The 26,905-nt window shown below is 30.3% G+C and overlaps 2 protein-coding genes across 7 annotated transcripts in view; both read left to right on the top strand.

Moving 5' to 3' along the window:
• Positions 1 to 26,905, top strand: part of nSyb (neuronal Synaptobrevin) — a 311,043-nt gene that overhangs the window by 125,082 nt on the left and 159,056 nt on the right. The gene's annotated exons all lie outside the window — the stretch shown is intronic.
• shep (alan shepard) overlaps positions 1 to 26,905 on the top strand; it is a 624,596-nt gene that overhangs the window by 501,405 nt on the left and 96,286 nt on the right. For 2 of the 6 annotated variants that reach the window (XM_065504094.1, XM_065504093.1), the window contains exon 1: positions 9,053 to 9,467. The exons of the other annotated variants lie outside the window; for them this stretch is intronic. The gene's annotated coding sequence lies outside the window, so the exon portion shown is untranslated. Of the gene's footprint in view, positions 1 to 9,052; positions 9,468 to 26,905 lie in introns of those variants that run through there. 6 annotated transcript variants of the gene reach the window in all.

Raw genomic sequence — 26,905 nt, 5'->3', positions numbered from 1 at the left:
TCAACATTTTCGAAGCAAAAAAAAACTTTGTTGTTTACACTATAATGTTCATTAACTAATTGAGAATAAATGACAGATATGTACCCTTCAAAATTACATATAAATTATTAAAAACAAAAATCGCATTTTTAAATCAATCACCCCAAAATAAGAAAAACATGTAAACAACATTTTAGTATTTAGATCTAGCTCAACAACTACAAGACTTAGTTTTAATATTTAGAGAAATTGTATCTTAAAATATGGTAATTTTTCATTGACTATTATTTTCTTAGTTCCACCCTAATGTAAATATGTCTTTAATAGCTTTGCAATTATACAAACTCACAGTAACTACAAACACAAATGTAAGAAATAAGAAATGTACGTAGTCTATAGTTTGCCTCTCTTCATGGTGGTTTTTCCATATGGGCTTATTCAATTGTGTTTTTCATTTATTCTATTAAAAAGATGTCAATTCAATACAAATAAATAATAATGAAAAAATAGTCTCTACTAACTAGTACCCACATGGCCATCGTGACTTCCTAAACGTTTATCCATATACGATTTGTGAGTGGAAGGAAGAAAAAGGGCTTAGTTTGTGGATGAAGAAGTTTCGATTTCGAAAGTTAGCTGATCAAGAGCGAATATTCCCTTTGGTAAGCCTTCATTTGTTTTCGAATCTTCGGTCAAGTGGGTTATTTAGCAGATACTCGCCCAATTATGTAGTTTATTCCCAGCAAACCCAAAGTCGTACTTTTCAATACTGATGGCTTTTTCATTTGATATCAAGAGTAAATTGAAACCTCTCATTAAATCTTCAATTTTAAATTATTCACAATTTAAGTTCAAACTTCCATGTTTATCTGGGTTATTGCTGAAAACATACTAGTATTAAATACAGCAATTTAACGTTTTAGGAGGCTGCTTTTTAATCTCATTCTCATTTACTTTATTTAATACTGCTACAATTTTAATGATTAAAGACTCAATGTTGAAATTGTATCTTTAAAATTGCCAATTAAATGCGCCTTTAAGGTCAAAAACTCCTGGGGCGATTTTGACCCCAAGTGCATACAATTTTTAATTAAAAATATTCTAATCATAGATAAATGCACATAAATCGGATACTCTCCTGTCAAAGACCTAACTCAGTTGTCCAAAACCTAAGAGGTGAGAATTTATTAGTGAAAAAACTATGTGAAAACAAAAACAATAGTCGTATGTGTAACTGCTGCATATTTTCTCTCTGATTCTAATATTAAACTTTCAAACATTTCAATCAAACAGTCTTTTTATGAGCTTTTAAAAAATTTACTTTTTTGACTCCACCAAAATAATGCCCGATTTTCTCCATACTTTACAGTAAAATTTTTGATTTAATGTTTCTTTTTATGATTTAAAATTATTCCAGTAGAGATTTAAAAAAAAATAATTTTAATTTTTTTGTAAAATATTCGATTCTGGTGCTGTGAAACACAGGTTTATGTATAAAAAATTATTTTATTTTTCAACAAAGTCTCCTTTGTTTCTCCAATTTGTCGAGGTCATTAAAGTAGGTATTTGTTTCTGAGATGATTTCATCGTTGAAGTCAAATCTCTTTCCGACGAGACAGTTCTTCAGGATTGGAATCAAGAAATAGTCACTCGGTGCTAAATCCGGAGAATAGGTCGGAAGAGGGAGGGATCATTTCGTAGCCTAATTCACTGATTTTTGCCATGGAAACTGCATTTCGAGCCCTTAGCGCCAAATTATCGTAAGCGACATTTTCAAAAAATTTTTTTATTGCTGAAATTAAAATTTTATGGACCGACTGATGTTTTAGCGTTGTCAGAATATCAAAATTGTTAATAACTTCAAAAATATAGGGGGTAAGATTTTATCGTAAGTTAATGTTTACATTTTACAGTAAACGAATTTATCGTAAGCGACACTCAGTGGTATAAAAAAAGAGGGAAATAAATCTGTAACTTCTAAATGATTAGATTGGTTTGAATGAAATTTCACATGCGCAAAGAAGAAGTGTTGTCGAGTTTAAGTTTTGAACGTGATCAAGAGTCCTCAAAGTAGGACACCTCGGGTATGTTACATTTTTAAAACGATCATATTTCTTCGATTGAGTTCCGATTTCAAAAAAATTACATACATATATTGAATCTTCTCAGCACTACAAATTGACAACCTCGTAGTTGTCAATTATCTCTTATAACTTAGGAGATATTCGTATTTAAAAAATAAATTTTCAACATTTTTAGCCACCCTACTCCAGTTTTTTGATAACAGCGTATCCAAATATTTCCCGACTTTCTTCAGTTTTCCTTTATTGCACTAACAACAAATGTATGTGTCAAAGAAGAAAAATTATTTAAAAATAATGACTAAGTCCAAAGTTATATGCATTTGAATTTATAAAATGTTAAAAAGGCGATTTTTCGCAAATTTTTTGGGAAAAAATAACTTTTTTTCTTTTTAAGTTATCGCAAAAAATTTCTAAGACGATGTATAAGGAATTTATACTTTCTGAAAGCTAAGTTTTCATAAAATATTTTAAATGAAAAAAAAAATTAAAAATTGTTGTTGCCGAGGGGACCAGGTCCATTCAAAAACACCTATTTTTTATGTAAAATTAAACTTTAGGGCAAAAATTCTCAAATCGCATATTCGATATCAAAATATAGTAACCGATTTTAGATGGCCCAATATGTTTATAATTAATTTGTAAAGGATTCCGATAACGCCTACCCTGGTAAGGCTATTATAGCCAAAAAACTAAAAATTCCCATTTTTGGAATTTTTCGTTTTTATTTTTCCATTTTGAATAGAAAAATCTACATAACTGTAAAATTTCATTAAAAACTATTTACATATAAATAAAAATTTAATTTCAAATCGAAAAATTTGTTTCTATGCAAAAATTCAATAAAAAATATTTTTTGTCATATTTTTCAATAAAGTATTACATGAATTTTCTGGTCGTTATAGATAGCGAAGTCGATATAGCCATGTCCGTCTGTATGTTGACATCAACTTTCCGTAGCCCTCAAATAACTTACATACACGATTCATATATCAATATATCGGGAATTCTTCCGGCTCGGTTGCTATTTCGACAATATCGGTCCATAAATGGCTGAGATATAAGGAAAAAACCGGGATAACCTCGATTTGTGGCTTCTTTTTGATCTATATTTGGTTTACTAAGTCATTAATATAGACAATATGGTTATCCAATGATAGATATTTCAAAGCCCATTGCAACGATGTATATAAGGCTATAGTAAGTTGAACCTACAATGGGTCCAAATTGGGAAAAATATTTTTTAACTCGAATTTTTTTTAACAAAAAAAATTTTTTTTTTCATAAATTTAAAAAAAAAATAATTCGGAAAAACTTTTTTAAAATAAATTTAAAAAAAAAATATTTTGTTTACCTAAAAATATTTAAAAAATTTATTTTAAAGTATAATTTGGTGTATGGATATATAACATTCGGCACAGCGGAATTGAGCTCTCTTAAATTGTTTCAACTTGGCATCCAGAATGTTCGGCATCTTCCATGCTTGTACGGCCACAACGAAATTCAGTAAAACACTTTTTTACCATTGAAATCGGTGGTGCAGAGTTCTCATAGTATTATCAAGCTAAGCCTTGGCTTGAGTGAGATTTTTTCCGCCAAAAATAATGCTTCATGAGCACACGAAATTCACGTTTTTCTATTTTCTCCTGTCAAACACATACTAAAAAAAAGGAATCAACTGACAGATGTCTGGTGACAAGAGCATTGTTGCCTTTTCAGTTAAGTGGTGTGAAATTCAAAAGGTCACGGAGTCATTGACCCGCCCTCGTATTTAAAAACAAGTCAAATTGGAATTTGAAAATATATTCCACCGTATTTTTTTACGTTCGCAATTATGCCAGCCAGCTCCTAATATTTCTGAACCTGTATTTCAAAAATGTTTTCACATAATTTGATGTAGTTGATCATGGTATCTTTAGAAAAATAAATAATTATTAAACATACAGCAACTCCGTCATGACACCATCAAGAGTCACGACTCTTTAAAATTCAGACAAATTGTTTATATTTTAAATATGTACTAGAAAATACATATTTATTTGTTATACATATTAATATTTCCCGAAAATATTTATTTTAATGCCCATACGAGTGGAGAGTCTACTTGTGAGGAATGCTTTTAAAAAGGGGATTTTTTTTCAATTGTATTCATTGCTGTTCTAATTTGCTCTTCTGTGCTTTTTTTACATTTATTTTCAATTCATTATTTCTATTTTTTTTTTTTTTGCAAATTGTTTATTTATTTTGTTAATTTTTTTTTCGTTTTTTGTTTAATTTTTGTGCCAGTCAGTGATAGTATGTTTTTTTATTATTTTTTTAATATCTTTGTATGTATGAGTTGCAAATATTTTGTTTAATTCTATTTCATTTCATTTTCAATAAACATTTTTGTTGAATTTTGCTGTTTTGCTGTTTTGCATTCATTCGTTCGCTTTATTCGGGGAATTTCAAATTGAAATTTAATGCATGCGTGTGTATGTATGAGTTTCCTTATTTCAGACTCTGAAATTCAGAGTGTCCAGAGTTTTATTTGTTTATTTTGTTTTGGTTTCTATTATTTGTTAGTTTTGTCTTTATTTTCCTTCTTGTACTCAATTTGATAACACAATGATGACATTTACTTTGAATATTTCTTACTCACATTTTAACGGTATGTGTAAGAGTGCTGTTGTTTAATATGTGACGTGACCACTATGGGACAGAATTGTAAAATATTTGCAATAATTCATATTTTAATAAATATATTTCTCAGACTCTATTTGTATTGATGTTAATGTTTTTAAACTTCTGGAGAACTCAACAGTATCAACTCCTTCCCTGCTGTTCAAATTATTCTATAGAAATGAGAGAATCTCAGTTCAAAGTTGTTTCCTTATATTGGCATACCCAACAAATACCCACCAAAATATCCAAGAGATACATGTTAAAATATCCATCATACTGCCTTATAAATAAAAAATATATTCTGCTAGATTTCATTGATATTATTTTTTTACCCAATTCCAGTCCACTGTGACAAGTAGTTAAAGTTGGGTGGTGCTGGGCTGACTCAGCTCTACGACAACAATACACTTGTTCATTGAATCAGAAAGAAGAAGCAGAAGAAGAAATAAGGAAAATAAAATAACAACACACTCTCACTAAACACTCAATGCAAAATAATTTTACTTGCTCTTTTTTTCCATACAAAGAGATAGAAGGAGAGTTAGTAAAATCAGGGCTGCCATTAAAGAAAAAAATATTAAAACAAATTACACAAAAATTTATTAATTTAAATATTTAGATAGAATATTTAATACATATTTTAGTAAAAATACCACGAATGTAGTGTAAAATCAAGGCAGATTAATTACGTCCAGTTTTCAAGATAAGAGATGAAAAATATCAAATGATTGTTGAATATGTATACCTAGTCAAGTTCACCAAATAGTAATTAACGAATTTGAAATGAATAGAAATATTAATCAATACAAGCTAATAATATAGTTAAAATCATTTGGGGAATTGCCTCAAAATATATGTTCGAATGTCGTTTCAGATAAATTTTCTTCAGTTACTCTTCTCAAACAACTTTGGATAAACTATCGATGAACAAGAGAAACGACTGTACCAAGATTTGCAAATAATTGAGAAGAATTACAAAAATTAAACAATAAACAAGTAAGAAAGCTATTTCGCCAGTTAAGAAATTTTCATACACAGAGAAAACATATTCGTTGTGATGACCAAATTTGTATCCAATAGAATGTTTCGATTATATTCACACATATTTTTTCGGTTCTAGAAAAAGAAAGTCAGTTGAGAAAGAAGAATTACTTTTGAAATATCCGAAATTTTGTCACACCAACTTAAATTTGACAGCAACACTCGACAACTAATTCGATTGGATACAAATTCGGTTATCACAACAAAACTGTTTTCTCTGTGTATCTTTCACCACGATTAAAAACCATTTTTGAATAACAAAATTTTTTAAAAAAAAAAAATCTGAAAATTTGAGCAAAATCCGATAACGAATAGAGGTTCACAAAATACCAATTTAAAATAGTTTTTGTATTTTAGTTGCCCTTAGATGATTAAATATAAATTTTTTTGACATTTCTTCTCTTTTGAGGCCAATAACGAATCATGTCAAGTTCGTATACTCTATTCTGAAATGAAGCGTATCCCAGAGAGAGCGTTCTGCATCGATTGAAATAAATATTATTGGGAAGGGGCAAGGTCTGGACTATAAGACGGGTGAGGCAAAACTTTCAAACCACTTCTTTCTAAATAGTTTTTAACAGGTATTGCATAATGTGGCCGAGCTTTGTCATGATGTAATATTACGGTTTCATGTTTGGCCGCATACTCTGGCAGTTTTTCGCCAAATTCTCGCTTCAAAAGAATCAGTTGCGTTCGTACAGGTTCCATGTGATGGTCTGGCCAGATTTCAGTAGCACATAATAGATTTGACCCTTTTACTCCCACCAAATACAGAGCATTACATTAGCCCAGGCGCGGATCCAGAGGGGGTGAAATAAAAAATTTACCCCCCCCCAAAACCGAAAATTGTTCATATACATAAAAAAGGAATAAAAAGAAAAATGTAGAACAAATTTTAATTTTCCCCCCCAAATGGTTGACCAGTATCCGCGCCTGCTTTAGCCCCATGGATAGTTGACTTTGGTGTCGATTCGACTGGTTGGCCGGGATTCACGTACGATCTCTTACGCTTCGGTGCAAAAATGATTTTCTTTTATAGCGTTCAAACATCATTTCGGACATGCAAAATCATTTTTCAAGATCTTTTGGCCAATTTCTCTGCTTTTGGGTGAATCCTGCTGCTCGCAAACGTTTTGAAATTGCTGCTTGAGTAGCTTCCAATAATTTTTCAAACTCTTGTTGAGATTACCGAAGCTTATGGTGAATGTGTTTTATCGGTTGCAACATGCGAGATGTGATTTGTGCGGTTCAGAAGTAGTGATTTTGACACGGAAGACAAAGATCGCCGAGGCCAGCCAAAAAAGTTTGAAGACCACAAATTGGAGACATTACTCGATGATGATTGTTGTGAAACTCAACAAGAGCTTGCAAAATCATTGCGAGCTACTCAAGGATTCAACCAAAAACATGAAAATTGGGTACCATACGAATTGAAGCTGAGAGATCTTTAAAGACGATTTTGTATGTATGTCTGTTCAACGCTATAAAAGAAAATCATTTTTGTACCGAATCATAACTTGCAATGAAAAATGTATCCATTACGATAACCCTAAGCGTAAGAGATCGTATGTGAAGACCGGCCAACCAGCCGAATTGACACCAAAGCCAAATATACATGGCACTAAGATAATGCTCGGTATTTGGTGAGACCAAAGGGTTCTATTATGAGCTGCTGAAATCTGGCAATACCATCACAGTGCATTGAAGCAAACATTTACTGAAAAACGCCCAGAATTTGCTGCCATCCATCGTAAAATTCTATCATGACATCTCTCGGCCACATGTTGCAATACCTGTTAAAAACTATTAAGAAAGAAGTTGTTGTGAAGTTTTGCCTCACCCGCCTTATAGTCCACATCTTGCACCCTCCGAATACTATTGTTTCGATCGATGTAGGACGCTCTCTCTGGGATACGCTTCACTTTGGAACCAAATATCCGATAATGGCTTGATCCGTTCTTGGCCTCAAAAGATGAGCAGTTCTTTTGGCTCGGAATTCATATGTTGCCAGAAAGGCTGGCCAATATTTTGAATAAATTTTTACAAAAGCTACAAATAACCTAATAAAACACCCAAATCTTCAAATAACATGTGCAACCTCTTTCCGATTTTACTAAAAATGTTCAGCATTATGGTTTTACATGACTGTCATCCTAATGTATATGACATCTTAATTTACTTATAAGTATGACTTAGTGATATAGGTCAAATAGGCAAACAAATTCAAAGTAGTCATGGTTTTTATACCCTTCACCCTTAATCATTCCGTTTGTAATTTCCACATTTTTCATTTGGACCCCATAAAGTCGATATAGTCGATATATAGTATGTTGAAATCAACTTTACGAATCCGCCAAATAACTTATATACATTATTGATACATCAATATATCCGCAATAGTCCTTAGATTAATATTCAATATCGAAATTTTCCACATATGGCTGAGATATATGCAAAAAATCGTGACAAAAATCACCAAAATTAGTTTTTACCAACAACATTTTTTAGCCAAAATAATTTTGTGGTATATAAGATTCGGCATATAAGATAACTATTCGAAATATACAGTCAAATTTCTACTAACAGACAGTAGAACGGTATTCGTGTGTGGAAACTCAAGTCGCTGAGTACTATTTAAATTTTTGTTTTATTTAGTTATTAAATCGTTTAATCTTTAAGGAAACTCGGTTAAATTGTATATTATGAAGTTATTAATTGAATTGAATAAAAAACATAATTTCTTTGAAGTGGGAATTTTGTGGGATTTTTATTTTTTTATTTTTAAGTAGAACAAAAACTGCAGCTGGCAACCCAAAGTTAAAGAGAACACATTTGATAGATAAACAAAATAAAACTGAACTTAAAATAAGCAAACATATGGATTAATATTAATTAATTTATAACCAACTGAAATTAAATACAAGATACTAAAAAAGTAAATAATTAAAATAAATAAATGTTAAAACAATTAAGACATTTTTAAGATACATATTGAAAGATTTAAACAAAAAGATACTTACGAGCGATACTTACAAAGTGAGAGTATTTTTTGGTTGCTTATTTTTGGAGTGTGTAGTTGGTAGTGATAAGAGTTTTGTTACTGTAAAAATATGCCGGTATTTTTGTGTTGTTTTTCTTTTGTACAGTTGTCTTGCGTTGTTGTTGTTGTCATTGTTGCTGTTTAATTTAATAAATATTTTTTAAAAAAAAGAGAATTTGATTAACATTAGTTTAAAATAGAGAATGCGCATTAGTAAGTGGAGAAAAAGAGAATGCCCAAGTGAGTGAATGAGAGAGCGTATATGAGTATTGTTGTTAGTGTATTTTAAAGTAGTGGAGCAAAAGATAACAACCGGCTGTTTATGTTTGAGTTTTGAGGGGACTTTGGCAAAAATAATTTCAGTCTTTACTGAATTGAACTACAAGTAGGGTTGTTGGTTAAGAACAAATAACAAAAAAGTGTTGCTCGAAAGTTTTAATACAAAAAAAAATCCAAAAAAAAAATAAAGAAGAATAAAAAAAAATTCATACAAATTTTAAAGGTCGTTGTTAACGTCTCATAAAGTGGTTTACAAAAAAAATAAATAAGCAACAAAGAAATAAAAAGTCAGTTAAACGTCATTATCGTTATTTTTTAAAGTGCAAATTTGAAATAAAAAGAAATATTTAATAAATTTCTATTAATTTAAGCAAAAATAAAAGGTATAATAATTAAAATAAATACAAATTTTATAAAAAATAATAAATTGCATTAAATTGCGTTTTGCCAAGTCATAAAGCTTTTTTTTAAAAAAAGAAAAGAAATTTCTTGAGAAATAAATATTTTTAAGAAAAACCCATCTCTCCATGAAATAAAAAAAAATAACAAAAACAAAAAAAGAAAGTATTTTATATTTTAATAATCTGTGTTGACGTGTTTACTTTTTTCAACAACAAATTTGATATTTTATTATTTTTTTTTTAATTTTTGCAATTTTTTTTTTGCTATTCAAACCCTATTTCCGTAAAATTACGAAGTGTGTTTGTGTGTGTGCTTTTTTATTATTGTTATTTTGTATTTGTAAAATATCTTTATGGTGCGGTTTTGTACGAATTCGAAAAAAATATCTTTAAATAGCAAACAAAAAAAGTAAATAAATTAAATACGAACAAAAAAATAATAAAATGAAAAAACAATGTACAAAATCCACAGTGTTGCCAGATGTTCAAATGGTTCCAGATTTTCGAAATATCAGTAGCATTTCCAATCACTAGTTGGGAACTACATTCCAAATATCTACTAAACAATTAAACAAGTCTTAATAAAAAAATAGTTTTGGTCATAAATATAAATTAATAAATTCCTATTAAATTAATAAATAAATAAAAAACTGCAATAAATAATAATTTTAATTTAAAACATATAAAATGCTCAAAAATTTCGTTCGCACTCAATAAGAGTAAAAGAAATATGATTTTAGAAGTTTTGTTAATAAAGTACTTATTTAAAATATCGGAAACTCTCCTGTCAAAGACCTAACCCAGTTGTCAAAACCCAAGGCGCGGAGAATGTATTAGTAAAAAAAACTATGTGAAAACAAAAACAACACTAGTATGTGTGATATTTTGAGAACATTTTTTGATTGAGTTTTTTCTAGTTTTCGCTTTATGCGTACTCAAACAAAAAAAAAATAAGATTTAGGTACGACTTTTGTTTTTGTTTTCGCATATTTTTTTGTACTAATACATTCTCACTACTTAGATTTTTGACAACTGAGTTAGGTGAGTTTCCGATCTATGTGTATTTATCTATGATCACACCCTTTAATTATCATAACTATATTTGACACAAAGATTGTTGATGAAAGTCGTAGTGGCCTAGAAAATGCTTTACATTATATTTATAAATTATCTAGTCTATATTATTACTGTGCTGTTTTTCTATACCGAACGAGTGCTTTGAGTGGATGTTTTACGTGTATTTTGTTTATTTTACAATAACAAAACACATGTTAAATTTCCACTCAAAGTACTCGTTCTCTATAGAAAATCAGCATATAAATTATAACAATAACTCTTACAGCAGAACACAAATTCTTATGACCTTAAAAAAGTTTGAGAATTTTTTTAGATCGATGTAATTGCTGTGATATACTTCACTGGAAAGATAAAAGCTTAATATCCAAGATATAGGAAAACATTTATCATACAATCAAGGTAGTCGTAACTTTTAGGTAATATTTATGGACCAATTTTGCAGATTTTCAATAGCAAAATTCTCATGAATTTGTATGTATGTGTATCTGATGTTATAATTAAAAAACGAACGCCAACTTATTTGTTGTCCTCCAGTTTCACATAAAATTCGAACAACAATTGGGGATCAACAAGTGATGGAATATTTAGTACTGAAATACTTTTTACAGCTCTTTCGTCATCTACTAATAATTCATTCAGCACCTCAGCTACTTTTTAAGTGCTTCAATAAACACTACTCAGTCTTTGTGGAAATGTATTAATTTGTAAACTCATTAAAAACTTACTTTTCCTTATACGAATTTCCTAAAACATTAGAATTATACATTTTCACATAGTGTTCTTTCTTTATTTGTGTATTCTTCAAATTAAAATTTAAAATTATTTGTTGGTTCGACGGGTCTAATATAATTAGTAAATAACTTTATTTTGGTTCTGAATACAATGCTATCACGCAAAAGTTGGCCATTGAATACAGCTTAAATGGAAACCAATATTAAGATTTTCTGTTATCAAAACAATGCAAATAATTTAGTATTTCGTATCTTAAAAAAGTACCACTATAGACATTTCAAAAGCTTCTTGGTCAAAATTGAAAGATAAAATAATCTAAGGATTGCTATAAAGCAATCAGAATTGCCTATGCCGGAGGGCTGCTACCACGAGACGTTCTGCCTTACATTTCATTGGGGCACTCGGCTCTAGGAGTATGCGACAGCCAAGAGCTAGCAACGTCCCAAATCAGCACAAAAGTCGATGCATAAGGTGAAGCAAAAACTGGAAGGGTGTTCTAGAAAGTTCTCAAAGAGAACCCAGGCTCTTCTTCATCATGTTATGTTGGCTTTGGGGTCCACTATGGTTTGTGACTTATTCGCATAGACCTGCGATTTAAGAAAAGTCCACAAAAAAGTATAACGTGGTCAAATGGCACAATCTTGGTGGCCAGTTCACATCAGGTCCATATGAGAAGAACATGCCCTCAAATTGCTCTAGTAGAATGTCAAATATGGCATGAGCTGTGTGACACGTAACGCCCTCCTGTTGAAACCACATGTCGTTGATGTCCATTTCATACAATTCATGCCAAAAGAAGTTGATAATCATCGCGCTCGCCTTTGACGGGGATGGCCTGGTCGTTCTCAAAGAAAAATGGATCGATGATGGCTTTTCGGTATATTTTGGCGACCGTTAAATGGGCGAAGCGCGCGGAAAGTTTCCCGAACAAAACACAAATTTTGATAAAACAATATTATCATTTGCACAATTTGGCAAAACAAACTCAATAAATGATAGCCAATAACACAAATGTAGCTTCAACAACATGCCTTCTATCATCTGTCAATGTACGGAATTCCCTATTGGAATATCCTTTACTTATATGGGCTACGAACAATATTTTGCCGTGTTAAAAACTTATTGTCGCAATATACCCCATATTTTTAAAGAATATACATATGAACCCATTAGATTCTCGGAAATTTCTGAAAGAGATTTTTTTTATAACTCTAAATTATGTAATTCTGCCACCTAATTTTATTCACGTATATTGCTCCTATTCCTACAATTTTACATAACGTAATCCTTACAAATTTCGCTTGAAAACAAACCAACTGTCATATGATCGATATCAAACGATTTTTCTATTCAACAAATTTCTGATAAATTTGGATTGATTTATTTTGAGGTATTTATAGGCGACAATACTGTGTATTAATACTTTTCAAATTTAAATTATTATTAAATTCATTCGGTTTGTCAAGAAATCATTCAAAATATTTAATTGCTTGGTATTGATATGTTTTCTGCAAAATTTATTTTAACCAAAGGAAATTCCGTTTTTCTGTTTAAGATTTGTACTAATATTTTCATATTAATGATGCAACTTCGAAGTCATGCGACGGAAACTGAAACAAAAACGACGCAACTTCGAAATCACAGAAATTTTAAAAAGACGCAACTTCGAAACGACTCAAACCGACTCATGTGCTCAGTATTGTCGTCTTTAAATACAGTACAACTTCGACAATCCGTACACATATGGTTTTAGGCTCTGTCGAATTATCGAGTTGTACGGACTATAGCTACCGGGTCCATTAGAGGTATTCTAAATAAATTATTTTATCTTCTCCTTAATTTTATTAATCACAAATAGAATAGGGAACATATAATTTTTCTTTGTAAAATATCACCATTTTCCTTTAAAGTTAGTGTTTTATATTTGGTTTATTATAAAAAAAACATGGCATGTGTGAATAACAAAACATTCGAGGTAAAAATGGTAATACAACGGCTTTTAAGTTTTGTTCTAGCATAAAAAAAATTAATCCGGATTGTAGAGGTAACAATTTTAAACTGTCCGAAATGTAAAAGCTTCCGAATTATTGGAGTGACCGGACTGTCGCATGCCCGGTGTATCGAAGTTGCACTGTACCTTTATCAATATTTCAAATAAATAAAACAAAATTTCGTCATCATCATGTGATAATCGACATTAACTACACTCTGGCAACACCGTTGGCAATGCAAAACCAATACAAAAATCAACAACAACAACAACCAATAAATAAAAACGAAAGAAAGCAGCAAACAACGGCAAATAACAAAAACAACAACAAATTAGGCAAAAAAACAATAGGATAAATAAATAAAAATGACGTTTTCTTATACGGTTTAAACCTAACGACAACAACAACAACAATCTTAATAATTATTAGTTTTTTGTGCAAAAAACTTTTTCTATTTCTAGTGTCTTTTAACTGTCGCTTAACTATTAGTTTTTTGTGTGTTTTTCTTTAGTTTGCCGTTTTGTTTGTTTTTAGAGTCGGTCGTGTCGTTGTTGTTTTCATTAATTCTTCTACTACTATCGGGCTGCTTGTTAGTTAGCGATTATTTCTTCGTGTGTGTTTGAATTTTGTTTAACATTCACTTACTCACTGGTAGTTAGTTGTTCAATAAATAACAACAACAATAAAAACAAATGAAAAAACCAGAAACAAACCAAAACAACCAACCAACCACCATCATCATCTATCTCTATTGCAAATACAAGTAAAAGCAATAGACAACTAATAAAAAGCAAAAGCAATAAAAAAAAAGCTTCATCACTAACCAGTACTATTCTCTTCTTACCTCTTTTAATGTGCCAACAACTTGTATTTTAGTTTCAAACAAACAAAAAACAGCAAAAAATTTATCTAGTTTTCTTAGACGAATAGACAAGAAAACAACAACAAACAGCAAGCAACAACAACATACAATAAACACATTTTTTATACGGTACATTGTTGTTTGAATTGAAATCGTGGCAAAAACACAGACACACACAAACACAAATCAAATCAGCAGCAACAACAAAACAAACAAAAAAAAAACAAGAATCTAACAAATTCTCTTTATAATTCAAAAAGTGGATTCAACAAACAGCAACAACAATCAAGGAAACAGTTTTTTTCTACTCCTGCTACATTAAGAGCATTCCGGCTAAAGAGAAATAATAATAAACACTAGCAAAACAAAACAAAACAGCAACAACAACCATCAAGAAAAAAAGAGGTAAACATTTAAAATTTACCAACCCAACCAACAACAACCACATTTATTAACAAAACTAAATGAAAATTATTATTAAAAAAAAACACACACACACATTTCAAATCTAAAAAGAAAAATCATTAAATTAATCATTTTTTTTTTCTATTTTATGTTTTAAACAATATAACAACCAACCAGTACTTCAAACCCATACATTTACACATTATATTTGAAAATAATTATTATTATTTATTTTTATTTGTTGATAAAACCATATTGAGTCATCAATTACTTGCCTTAACAAAATTAATGATTTTTTTTGTTGTTGTTTTGTGGTATTTTTAAATAAATTATTATTTTTTTTGTTTAGCTGTTGAAAGTATTTTTGTGTAAAGGCTGCTATTTAGGGCGTTATTTTTTCACTTTTTTTAATTTTAATTTTACAACAGACAAACATATGCTTGTTGGCAGTTTTTTGTTTAGTTTGTATTATTTTTTTAATAATTTTTTTAGTTTGTTAAAAAAAAATGCACAAAAATTAAATAAATATGTTTTAAAAATGTCAATGTCGCATCAAGGGTTGAAATGTTGTAGTTTCAGTTGAAAACTCCTTAATACCCCACAATATATAGAAGTTAAACCTGCCCTTCGGTGATGAGAAATGTTCAAAATAATTTTTGTTCTTAGTATGGAACTAATTTTGTTCTTTTGTACTTTTTCAATTAATATGTATAGCCAAATTTGGAGCTAGTTGAGTAACTAAAAGCTGTTCTTTTAATACAACCCAGTAAGAAAATCGCCAAAATTTAAGCGTTTTGGAACAAAACTCCCATGAAAGTTGCTTAAAAAATATTGCATATCGTTACCTAAAATGCAAAATAACGTATCATCAAAAAAATTTAAATTATTTATTACGATTCAATCTTAAACTATTAAAAAATACCAAGTTATAACCAAAATTCAAAACAACGTATCATCAAATTGCATGATTTGCTTAAATAAAATAACGTATACGTTTCGAGAATTTTATAAATAAATACTATTTTACCATATTTGTTGCAATTTAATTTTTTTTTTTTTTTGAAAATTTAGTTTAAATAATTAGTTAAATTATAAAAAATATATATTTAAAAATATTTATTTAAAATAAAAAACAAATTTTTCTTTTAGATTTTATGTTTTCATACAAATTTATATTGATGTTACGTTATTTTGATTTTAGAAAACAACAATTCAAAATAATGTAAGACGCATAGCTCAAAGAGTACTTTGAAAAAAATATTTTTTTTATAAAACATATTTCTACTTTCACTGAATCCAGATTTTCAATAAAAAAATGTTCCTATATCTAAAGTAGTTTTTTTTTATATTTTTTTTGCATCTCCTATAAACTTATGAAAAGTGATGTTACGTTATTTTGCATATTAGGTGACGATATACTATATATAAATAGGAAATAACCTAAACATTTCCTAAATTTGTATGGTTTTCCACGCATTTTTTAAATAAAGAATATTTTTATATAAAATAATTACTTTTTTTTATTTATATATTTAAGGATTGATCGTAAAAAAGTGGTTGTAGACAAGAACCTTTTTATGACTGAAAATAACAGTGTTAGGTAAATTCTCTGCGAGGTGTTAAGTTTTCCCTAATTAATTTGCCACGTAAAAAACATAAGGTAGACATGTTATATATCAATGGTTAGGGAATTTTGTATATTTTTCAATAATATATATAACTTTTGTCAATTAAAAAAATTATTGAATACTTCTTCGAAAAATATGACAAACATTTTTTTAATTTAATTTTTGCGACGATACAAATATTTCAAATTGAAATAAAATTTTTATTTATGAATATTTTTTAATGAAATTTTACCTTTATATAGATTTTTTTATTGAAAATGGAAAAATAAAAACAAATTTTGAAATTTATAATCAGGAATCCGGTAATTCCCAAAAAAGTATTGAAAAATCCCAAAAATGGGATTTTTTCGTTTTTTGGCTATAGTATCCATACCAGGGGCGGGGTTATCGGAACCCTTTACAAAATAATTAAGAACATATTGGGCCATCCAAAATAGGTTTCTATATTTTAATATTGACTATGCGATTTGAGAATTTTTGCCCTAAAGTTGAATTTTACATAAAAAATAGGCGTTTTTTGAATGGACCTGGTCCCCTCGTTATCAAAAATTATAAATTTTTTTTTTTCATTTAAAATATTTGATGTAAAGTTAGTTTTTCAAAAAGTACAAATTAATTATACATCCTCTTAGAAATTTTTTAGAAAACTTAAAAAGAATAAAAGTACGTTTTTCCCAAAAAAAATAGCAAAAAATTGCCTTTTTAAAATTTTTTAAATTCAAATACATGTAACTTTGGACAATTCTTTCTTTATTTGATATATACATTTGTTGTTAAACCTATTAAAGAAAAATCGAGCTCATCAAAAAACTGGAGTAGGGTGGGTAAAAATATTGAAAATTTAATTTTCAAATGCGAATATCTCCTAAGCTATAAGAGATAATTGAGGTTTTATGTAGAGCTCGACGAGAAGATTCCATATACGTAATCTTTTTGAAATCGGAACACAAACGAAGAAATAGAATCATTTTTAAAATTGAACATACCCGAGGTGTCCTACTTTGGGGACCCCTGACCCCGCTCCTGGTGGGCCCATGAGGTCCAAATTCAAAACTTAAACTCGACAACTCCTCTTTGCGCATGTGAAATTTCATTCAAATCGGATTAAGCGTTTAGAAGTTACAGATTTATTTCCCTCTTTTTTTTCTCATACCACTGTGCAAGTCCCTCTAACGTGAGTTTTAGGCAAAAATAAATATCAAAAATGGATTCCCCGACCCCAAAAATAGTAAGATACCACGACTTTCCGGGATAATAAAAATAAATAGGCATTGTTTTATCAAATTTTTAATGATTTTTTCTAGTTAGCCAGCATTTCAAAATCACTAACTTCAAATGCGTTCGATTTCATTTGCTTTTGGTTTCATTCGATTCCGATTTTGGTTGTTGTACAGTGTTATTGATATGAATTTATACTAGAAAAAAGTCAGAGCGAATTAGTTTAATATTTATCATATTAATTAATTTAATAGGTCAATATATTTTTCAAGTACGGAGTCAAATGTAATTTTTTTTATAAAAGATGTATTTATTAGCTGATTTTTATGAAATTTCAGAGAATACCTTTTTGCGTATTGTAACCGCTATTACTCATCATTGCGTCCAATTTTTTAAGCAGTTAACATGAGAAAATGTTATTGTATATTTTTTAGGAAAATAACTAAATTAATGATTTTTTAAAATTAAAGTAAAAAAAATAAATTTCTGTCCCAACGGCATAAAGGGGTTATTTCCATTTTGTTCGTTCCAATCATATTTCCACCCAGCAGTTAAGCAAGTAGTCAATGTATCCCATAAAGTCAGTAATTGTCACTAATGTCTTATCACTTGTTATAACCGGTATGTGAATCCAATGCACTCTCATTGAAATCAAAAAGTGTTAATTGGTCCCCTGCTAAGGAAAAGCACGTGTTAAAATAACTAGTCACTTAGCTATTGAAGTAACTAGATCTCAGCCTAAATTATGGGTAAAATCACTAGTTCGGGACTGTCTCCTAGAACTGCTGGGTACTTATAGTTAAATCAGTGATGGGCAAAAACACATACTATATCATTTGCGGTTGTGTGTGAAGCTGCAGAAAAAACAGATTATTGTAGTTAAGTTGCGTTGCAACTGATTTGACTTGTTTCGCTAAAATAAAAACAACAACATTCAACCGTTCATGATCGTAAGCCACACTAACGACTATATAGTGTACGTGTGTCGACATCGTGCAAAAAGCATTTTGTAGAATAGAATTTGAAAAATGCATTTCAGAAATTAAATAAAAATTCAAAACACATTCAAATAAATGGTGAAATTAATACATTTTACTTCAGCTTTGTATGGGTTAAAGCTGTCCAAATAAATAATATAATTCTTTTGATAGTAAAAAATAGACAATGAAGTGTTTTTTAAACAACAAATTATAAATTATGAAGTGTTTTTAAACAACAAATTATAAAATTTGATGCATAAGCCTACATTTTCTAGGAATTTGCTAATATTAAATCGATGCCCACTCTAACGCACAAATATGTATTGGGTGTATGACTAAAAAATGCATGATTTTTTAAAATTAGCTTTTATTTTGAAACATATGTACAATATAAATTTCTTCAAAGTATTGGCCATTGTTAGCTATAACTTTTTCCCATCTTTCTGGCCACATATGGATTCCAAGAAAAAAGAACTGCTTATTTCTTGATGCCAAGAATGAATCAAGCCAATTTCGGACACTCTGTTCTGAAGCGTACTCCAGAGAGAGCGTTCTGCATCAATCGAATCAACATGTGGCCGAGCATTATCATGATTTGATTAATATAAAGGTTTCATGTCTGGCCGCTTATTCTGGGCTTTTTTCGGCCAATGCTCGCTTCAAACGAATCAGTTGCGTTTCGGTACAGTTTCCCTATGATAGTTTGGTGAGATCAGATTTTAGCAGCTCATAATAGATAGAACCCCTTTGCTCCCACCAAATACAGAGAATTACCTTAGCGCTATGGATAATTTGACTTTGGTGTCGATTCGGCTGGTTGGCCGGGCTTCACATACGAACTCTTACGCTTCGGGTTATTGTATTGGATCAATTTATCATCGCAAGTAATGATTTGGAGCAAAAATTATTTTCTTTTACAGCGTTCAAGCATCATTTCGTACATGCAGAATCGTCTTTCAAGGTCTCTCGGCTCACTTTGTATGGTACCCAATGTCCCTGCTTTTGGATGAATTCTGAATTCTTTGGATGAAGTAGCTCGCAATGATTTTGCAAGCTCTTGTTGAGTTTTTCAACAACCTTCATGGACTAATGCCTCCAATTCTTGGTCTTCAAACTGTTTTTCCACTTTATTTTTTTCAAATTAAAGTAGTAAAGCAAAACTTCCTGCACATGATGAAAACAAAAAGTTTTGTTTGCACTATAATGTTCAATAACTAACTGAGAATAAATGACAATAAATAAAAAACAAAGACCGCGTTCAAAAGATACGCTATCTATTATAAATCCCGCAATTTTAAGTCATACACCCAATATATTTTAATATAAAGATTAAAAACAATTTTTGATATCGAAATATTGATCGTAGAACCAAAAAGTATATATCAGGGTCCTTATAATATTCTAAGACGATTAAGCAATGTCCGTCCATCGGTCTTTCTGTTGAAAACACGATAGGCTACAAACGAAAGGAGCTAGTTGGCTGATAAGGTTTGTTTGGTATTGAAAATGGACAATGAACCTAAATATTTCTACCGACTTTTGTAAGGATCGGTGTATTATTGATCCTACTCCCTGTACCATTCAGACCAAAACTTTTTTAAGTCCCCATAGAAGGCTAAAACTACACATTGATGGTGGGTATAAAACATTCGGCGAAGCCGAATATAGCAATCTCACTTGTATACTATCATTCCCTGGGTTTAAGTAAAAATTAATTTTAATTTCAACATTTTAAATTCTACTAAATTTCAGCAATATATTGTTTAGTTTGATGAAATTTAAATTGATTTTTGCTACAAAAGCCACTAAAATTGTATGAAATTAAAATACATGTGATTTCTTTAATAGAAAATAGGTTAATTGCATTATAAATATTCACACAACTGCCCCTCTAATTCTAAACCAAGAAGCAACAAAGAGAAACTTAAAGAAACTTCCTAAATACTCGTATATATATGACATGGTGCGAGTACGGGTGCGATTTGTTTAAAGTCTAGACAGACTGACTATTACTTTCTTTTATAGTTTTTCTTACGTTGGCAAATTTCTTTTGTGAGTTTTACTTTTCTTTTGTTTGCTTGTTTGTTTTGATTTTAATTTTCATCCCCCTTTTAAGGATTTCTCTTTAAATTCTATTCATGGTTTTTTAGTTTCTTTTTGTTTTGGGTGTTTTTATGCTTTTGTCAAAGAAAGTTTCTTTTTTGTTACTTTTAGTTTTATTTAAATTTGTGTTTTTGCTGCTGTATTATACAACTTTTATATAGACGTGTTTTTGTTGTTGTAGTATTCACTGTTGTTTTCCTTTGTTTCTCGTTATAACTTTTATCTTAATCATATTCAACATTTGCCCAAAACACACTGTGAGTTTCCTTCTCTGCTCACAATCCACCTGCTTCCCCACCCACTGCCAAAGCAACACCACCTGATTAAGATTTCCGTTTCCAGTCTCGATCCCCTTCTCTTGCAAGAGTTTGCTGTTAAACTTTGTTGTTGGGTGATTCGGTTGGTTACGATGGGTTGGTTGTTCATTCTTATTAACCTTGCCTTGCAGTCATTGCACCCTTGTGTATATTTTTCCATTTTCGTATCTGAAAATACCGTTATATTTTTATGTTTGTGTGTGTTTGTGTAAATATTTTCGAATGTTCCTTGTTCTTTTGCTCTTTCCTTGCTTTTCGATTTGTTTGTTGCTGTTTTGCCTCTTAATTTATATTAAAACAAAATTCTTTTGTCTTACAAAAACAACAGACCTTTAAAAAGTGAATTTATTTGTGGAATTTAGTTTCAAAAAAAAGAAATCGACCAGGGTCATTTATGTTTGTTTGTTTGTGTGTTAGTGTTAATAAATTAGATTGTAATCTTTAAAAAAAATAATCCATTTTATATAAAATTAGCTTTAATAGGATATTTAAGGTGAAGTTTAAACATATTTTCCAATTTGTTTTAGTTGGCATTAAGGAATTTCAAAAGTAATTAACTTTAAAATGTCCCTTGGTGCTGGTAAAATATTCAGTAAAATGTTGTATAAATATATATTTGAATTAAGGGGACTGATGTCAAACAGGTGTACGAATTTTAATATTTCATTCTTTATCTAGCAATGATTACAAAAATACTTGTAATATGTAGTACGCACAGTGGGGAATAAATAAATGGTAATAAATATGTAGTACATTCGAAATTATTTAAAAATTGTTTAAATAAAGTTAAGTAAATCCGTAAATATTTTTAAGGATAATAATTTAGAATACTGTATTATGCTCATTCCTTCCCATCAATTCACTTGATATGAGGAGCCGCAGAACAAAAGGTACTTTTTTGCTCATTCCAAATTTTTGAGAAAATGTGTTTTATTTATTTCGCCCTCTTAAAAACTGCATGAACCTGGAAATGGTAACAACTTTATTACGTATCAATAGATACATCTATCTGCCATAAGTCACCACGTTAAATGTTAAGGATGCTTGATATAAATCCACTTTTATATCGGAAAAAAGACCTTTTGTTAAAACAAAATTAAAAAAAGTACGTTTTTTATGCGTTTTTTTAAACGATAACATTATGAATTAATGTTTTTAAACCTGATCTAATAAATAAACAAATTACAAATTACAATTTGCCGTTTTATACTACTGTTGTTGAAAAAAAAATTGTACTTTTTGATAAGCACCAATTTTTGTAGAACCCATTTACTTAGTAACTTGATTGTTTCTAGTAGATTTCTACTCAAATATTATAAAAATATCAAAAACCAAATTTTTCAAAAAATGCGAAAAAGTATGTTTTGAGCTGCGACACCTCATATAAAATTTTACACAAGAAAAACTGTTTTGGTTGTTATAAACGAATTTGTATCTAATCGAATGATTCAGTCTTAATGACCGAATTTTTGTGTTGTGGCTGACAAATTTAAATTGAAGTGACAATAACTCGGATATTTCCATCGTAATTCTTCTTTCTCAACCAGTGATGCCAAGTGTAGGGAATTTTCCCTTTTTGTAGGGATTTTTTCCCAAAATTTCAAATGTAGGGAAAAAGGGAAAGATTTTTTACTTTTGTCGAATTATAGGGATTTTTTGCAATGGCAATTTAAAACTACATATTATGTATTTTCCAAATATAAAATTAAAAAAACATAAAATTTGTTCAAGCATATCATTAGAAATTCGTAAATCTGGTATAATATGAAGTAAGTAATAATGTGGCATCTTTAATATCATAACCGCTTTCAAACTACATACATATATAGTGATTATCTCAAGGCGTATTAACTCACTCACTCACCTTGTTAATACGCCTTGGATCCTCCTTTTTACGGTATTTGACATTTCCTTAAAGAACTAGCTACAAGAGTAGATTCTACAAATAAATTTTCTTTTGAAGTAAACACATGTTTGGTTTTGTGAATTTTTGTACATACATACGTACTCCATCTTCGCAGGTCTTATCGATTTTAATAAGTAAGTTTTTAAGAAATAAATGTCATTATAAATTAAAACAACAAATTTTTTAAAAAATTTCCGATTCGTCTTCTGATAATGATGGAAACAAAGTAAAGAAATACTGCTCAAGTTGGTTGAGAAACGAGAAGCTAATGGGATGGCTGGATCCGGTCAAAGATGACGACTTTAAATGCAGATACAAGGCTTGTGTGCTAATACCCAAATGCACCAAAAAATCTTTCAAAAACAAAATCCCGAACAATGGATTCTCGTTTTGGCAAGCAAGTCCTGGAAAAACCAATGATGTGGCCAATTTCAAAATCCGATTAAGCCTTTTTTTTTTTGATTGAACACAACTTAGCTGTTCAAAAAAGAAAAAAGTAGTGTAGGGAAAAATTTAGGGAAAATCAAAAGTGAGTGTAGGGAAAAAAGGGATTTTTTTTCATAAGCGTAGGGATTTCTGAAAAAATCTCCTGGCATCACTGTTCTCAACTGACTTTATTTTGCTAGAACCGAAAAATTCTATGAATATAATCAAATCATTCGATTGGCTAAAAATATGGTCATCACAGCAAATCTGTTTCTCTGTGTATTTTAAATTTGATATACACAAAACTAGAACATTTTTGTAGCAAAAATATTTTTTAAGGCAACCGATTTTATTGTGAAAACTCAGCCAATATCTCCTGTGTTTGAGCACATGCAGAGTTAAATTTAAAGCTTAATGTCTTGGCTATACACTGCCTATATCAGGCGCGTATCCAGGGGGTTGAAAAAAGGAAATTTCCCCCAAAACAGTTTTAATATAAAAAAAGGAAAAAAAGAAAAATGTTTTACTTTATTTTCTCCCCCCAAATGGTTGACCTGGATCCGTGCCTGGCCTATATTTAGATATTTTCTTAAATGGGCATTTTCAAGATTATTCAGATTTTCTTAAGAAAGTCGGGTTAAAAATATTTGTCCTGAAATTGACCCATTGTCAATCCAAATTGCTAGATTGCGTTCTTTCGTTGGAAAGTCCTTCAAAATAGCTTTCATTTATAAATTTTAAGTCATGTCATCCTCTCTAAAGTAGGAGTCGCCGACAAATAATATCAAATATAGTCATGAGAATCAGCAAAATCTACCCATAAATGGTTGAGTTCCAAAATTTTGTCATGCAGCAATGTGTTGCCAATAAAAAAAATTATTGTGACAGCTGACAGGTTGTGGTTAATAAAAATGGAACATTACAGCAGAGAACAGCGCATTTTCATTTTTGATGGCTATGTCAATACAACAATTTGGAAGATCGGCAACGTATTACTGGATAGTGATAATTCTGCATTGAGAATTTGATGTTCTACTTCTACAGGGTTGGTCCATTAATCCAGCAGTTGAAATTTCGTACTATATAGGGACCAGTAGGCAATAAGCCTGTTGCTCTATACAAAGCTTAGATGTGCCAGAACTACTCTGCTATGACCGAGCTTTAAATACGACATTCATGGCGTATCCTACAACCGTGGTGGTTATTGCGTCTCTATGAATGTCTTTTAAAGCTGCCTTATGCGAATTTCGATCCAATTGATCCTGCACATACCTCTGTTTGTTCTCCTCTTATACTCGAAGATCGTTCCTGATATTCCTCGGAATAGACTTCAGATATGTCGAAGCTATGATGACTCCTTTGAATATATCCCAAGAGGAACTGATTTGTCAGCATGACGTTGTGTTTCATTACTTTGAGAATCTTCGTTACAGATAGTGTTCCGAGGTTATTTGCATTTAGCCCGTTACAATTGTAAGGAAGCATTTTAGCAGCCAGTGGATAAAACTCACTGACCGACCAGTCGCTTGTGAGTATCCAACAAGGTTTCCCTATCCAGATCAAGCAGTGACTGTTGCTGTTGCTCAACATCGTGACATGATTACAGAGATCATTCTGCCTAAATTAAATGATATTGATTTAGACAACAAGTGTGGGTGGCACATGTCCTACAGCCCGTAAAATAATACAATTACAGCACGAGACATTTTCTGGTCGGGTACTCTCTCATTTCGGTGATCATATAATTGGCTGGCTACCTTGATCATGCGGAGGAGAAAATAAATTTTCGGCCATTGCCTAAAGTAATTTGCCTAGCTATACCTATCTAAAAAATTCGCATTTATCATGTTTGAAGCTTGTTGTTATCAAATATGTAAAAAGAATTTTAATTTTTTTTTAAACCTTTGAGAGAAATTTTGATAAATTTTTCATAATAAATTCAAAATTATGACTTCGATTACTTTTTACGACTGGACGAATTGAGAAATTTCAAAAACACCATTGTTAGCTGTGACCTTTTCTCATTTCTCTGGCAACATATGGATTCCGATGCAAAAGTACTGCTCATCTTTTGAGGCCAAGAACGAATCAAACCAATATCTGATACTCTGTTCCAAAGTGAAGCGTATTCAAGAGAGAGCGTTTTGCAGCGATCGTAACAAATAGCAGTAGAACGGGGCACTGTCTGTATTATAAAGCGAGTGAGGTAAAACTTGCCAACCACTTCATTCTAAATACTTTTTAACAGGTATTGCAACATGTGGCCGAGCGTTGTCATGGTGGAATATTACGGTTTCACGTCTGGCCGCATACTCTGAGCCTTTTTCTGCAAATGCTCGCTTCAAACGAATCAATTGCGTTCGATACAGGTTCCATGTGATGGTTTGACCAGATTTCAGCAGCTCATAAGAGATAGGACCCTTTTGCTCCTACCAAATACAAAGCATTACCTTAGCGCAATGGATGTTTGACTTTGGTGTCGATTCGGCTGGTTGGTCGGGCGCTTCGGTTTATCGTAATGGATTCATTTGTCATTCCAAGTAATGATTCTGTGTAAACATTATTTATTTAATATACTTCTTTATTATTGCTCCTTTTAACGAATACATAATTCGAATTCTCTGTTTAATATACTGTATTTTTCTTTGTTTTCTAACTCATTTTCCTCGGATTTGCAGTTTTTTTTACGTGTTTTTATATCTATTTCACAAAAAGATTAGATTTGTTTCATTTAAAATTGTTGTGTTTTTTCTTTCTTTATGTTTGTTTATTCATTCTATTTCTGATATTTATTTCCAACTTTGTTTTTATGTTCCCTTTAGTCCTATTAAGTAGTATGTGGACTTTTTCTCCGTTTCCAAAAAAGTGTATATTTCGTTAAGGTTCTTTTTTACCCCAAAAACAAAAAAACAAAAAAAAATGTTCGTTGTCATGCTTTGTTTCCTTGAAATCCTTTAAAGCCAGTGAGGGAACTGTTTTGTGGTGCATTTCAAAGTTGTGTTAGTTTTTAGATTTAGCCTGGTTTGCAGTTGTTACAATTTCAGTTTGTTTGTAGGGTTTTATCATATTGGTAACTTTATTTGGTAGTCGGTTTTTTTTTGTTAATGCCATAATGCAAATTTATATTTTTTTCCATTTAATTCCATTCCTTTGTAAAAGGGGTATATTTATGTCAGTCAGTATGTTTGTATTTTAATCTGTGATCAAAAATATTAAAAGTAGATTTTTTACGAAAAAAATACACAAAATTTTTAAATACACTTTTATAGCAAAATATTCCTTTTTTTTGTTTCTTGTAGTTTTTTATTTTAGCGCGTGGCTTTACTTTTTTGTGTTGCTGCCTTATATTGTTTCGTTTGCTGATAAAATGCTCTAAATATTTATAGAAAGTATTATAATGTTTGCCAAATATAACCAAAAACTGAAAATTATTTAAAACAAAATTAAGTTTTATTCTCCCTCTATTTAATTTAACAAAAAAAAAAAAGAACTCACATTTAAGCACATACAGTGGGGCCGCTTAAAGACTAATAGATATGATATATTTATAAAATAGTACATTGTATTAATTTAATTTGAGTTTGATTGTCTTATTTTTCTCGGTTTTTATTTTAGAATAATCTCTCTTATATTTCAAAACCCCTAAATTAATTTTAGTTTAACCCTTAACCTGGTGTCGATATTTCCAGTTACTAAATTGGTATCGGGGGCCTAAATTGATCCCATTGAAATTAAATCTTTACTGTTCTAAACATAAGTTTTAAAATTATTTTTT

The sequence above is a fragment of the Calliphora vicina genome, chromosome 3, assembly GCF_958450345.1.
Source record: "Calliphora vicina chromosome 3, idCalVici1.1, whole genome shotgun sequence".
Lineage (NCBI taxonomy): Eukaryota > Metazoa > Arthropoda > Insecta > Diptera > Calliphoridae > Calliphora > Calliphora vicina.
The sequence above is the reverse complement of the archived record's forward strand: the minus strand, read 5'-3'. Positions and strand labels throughout refer to the sequence as shown.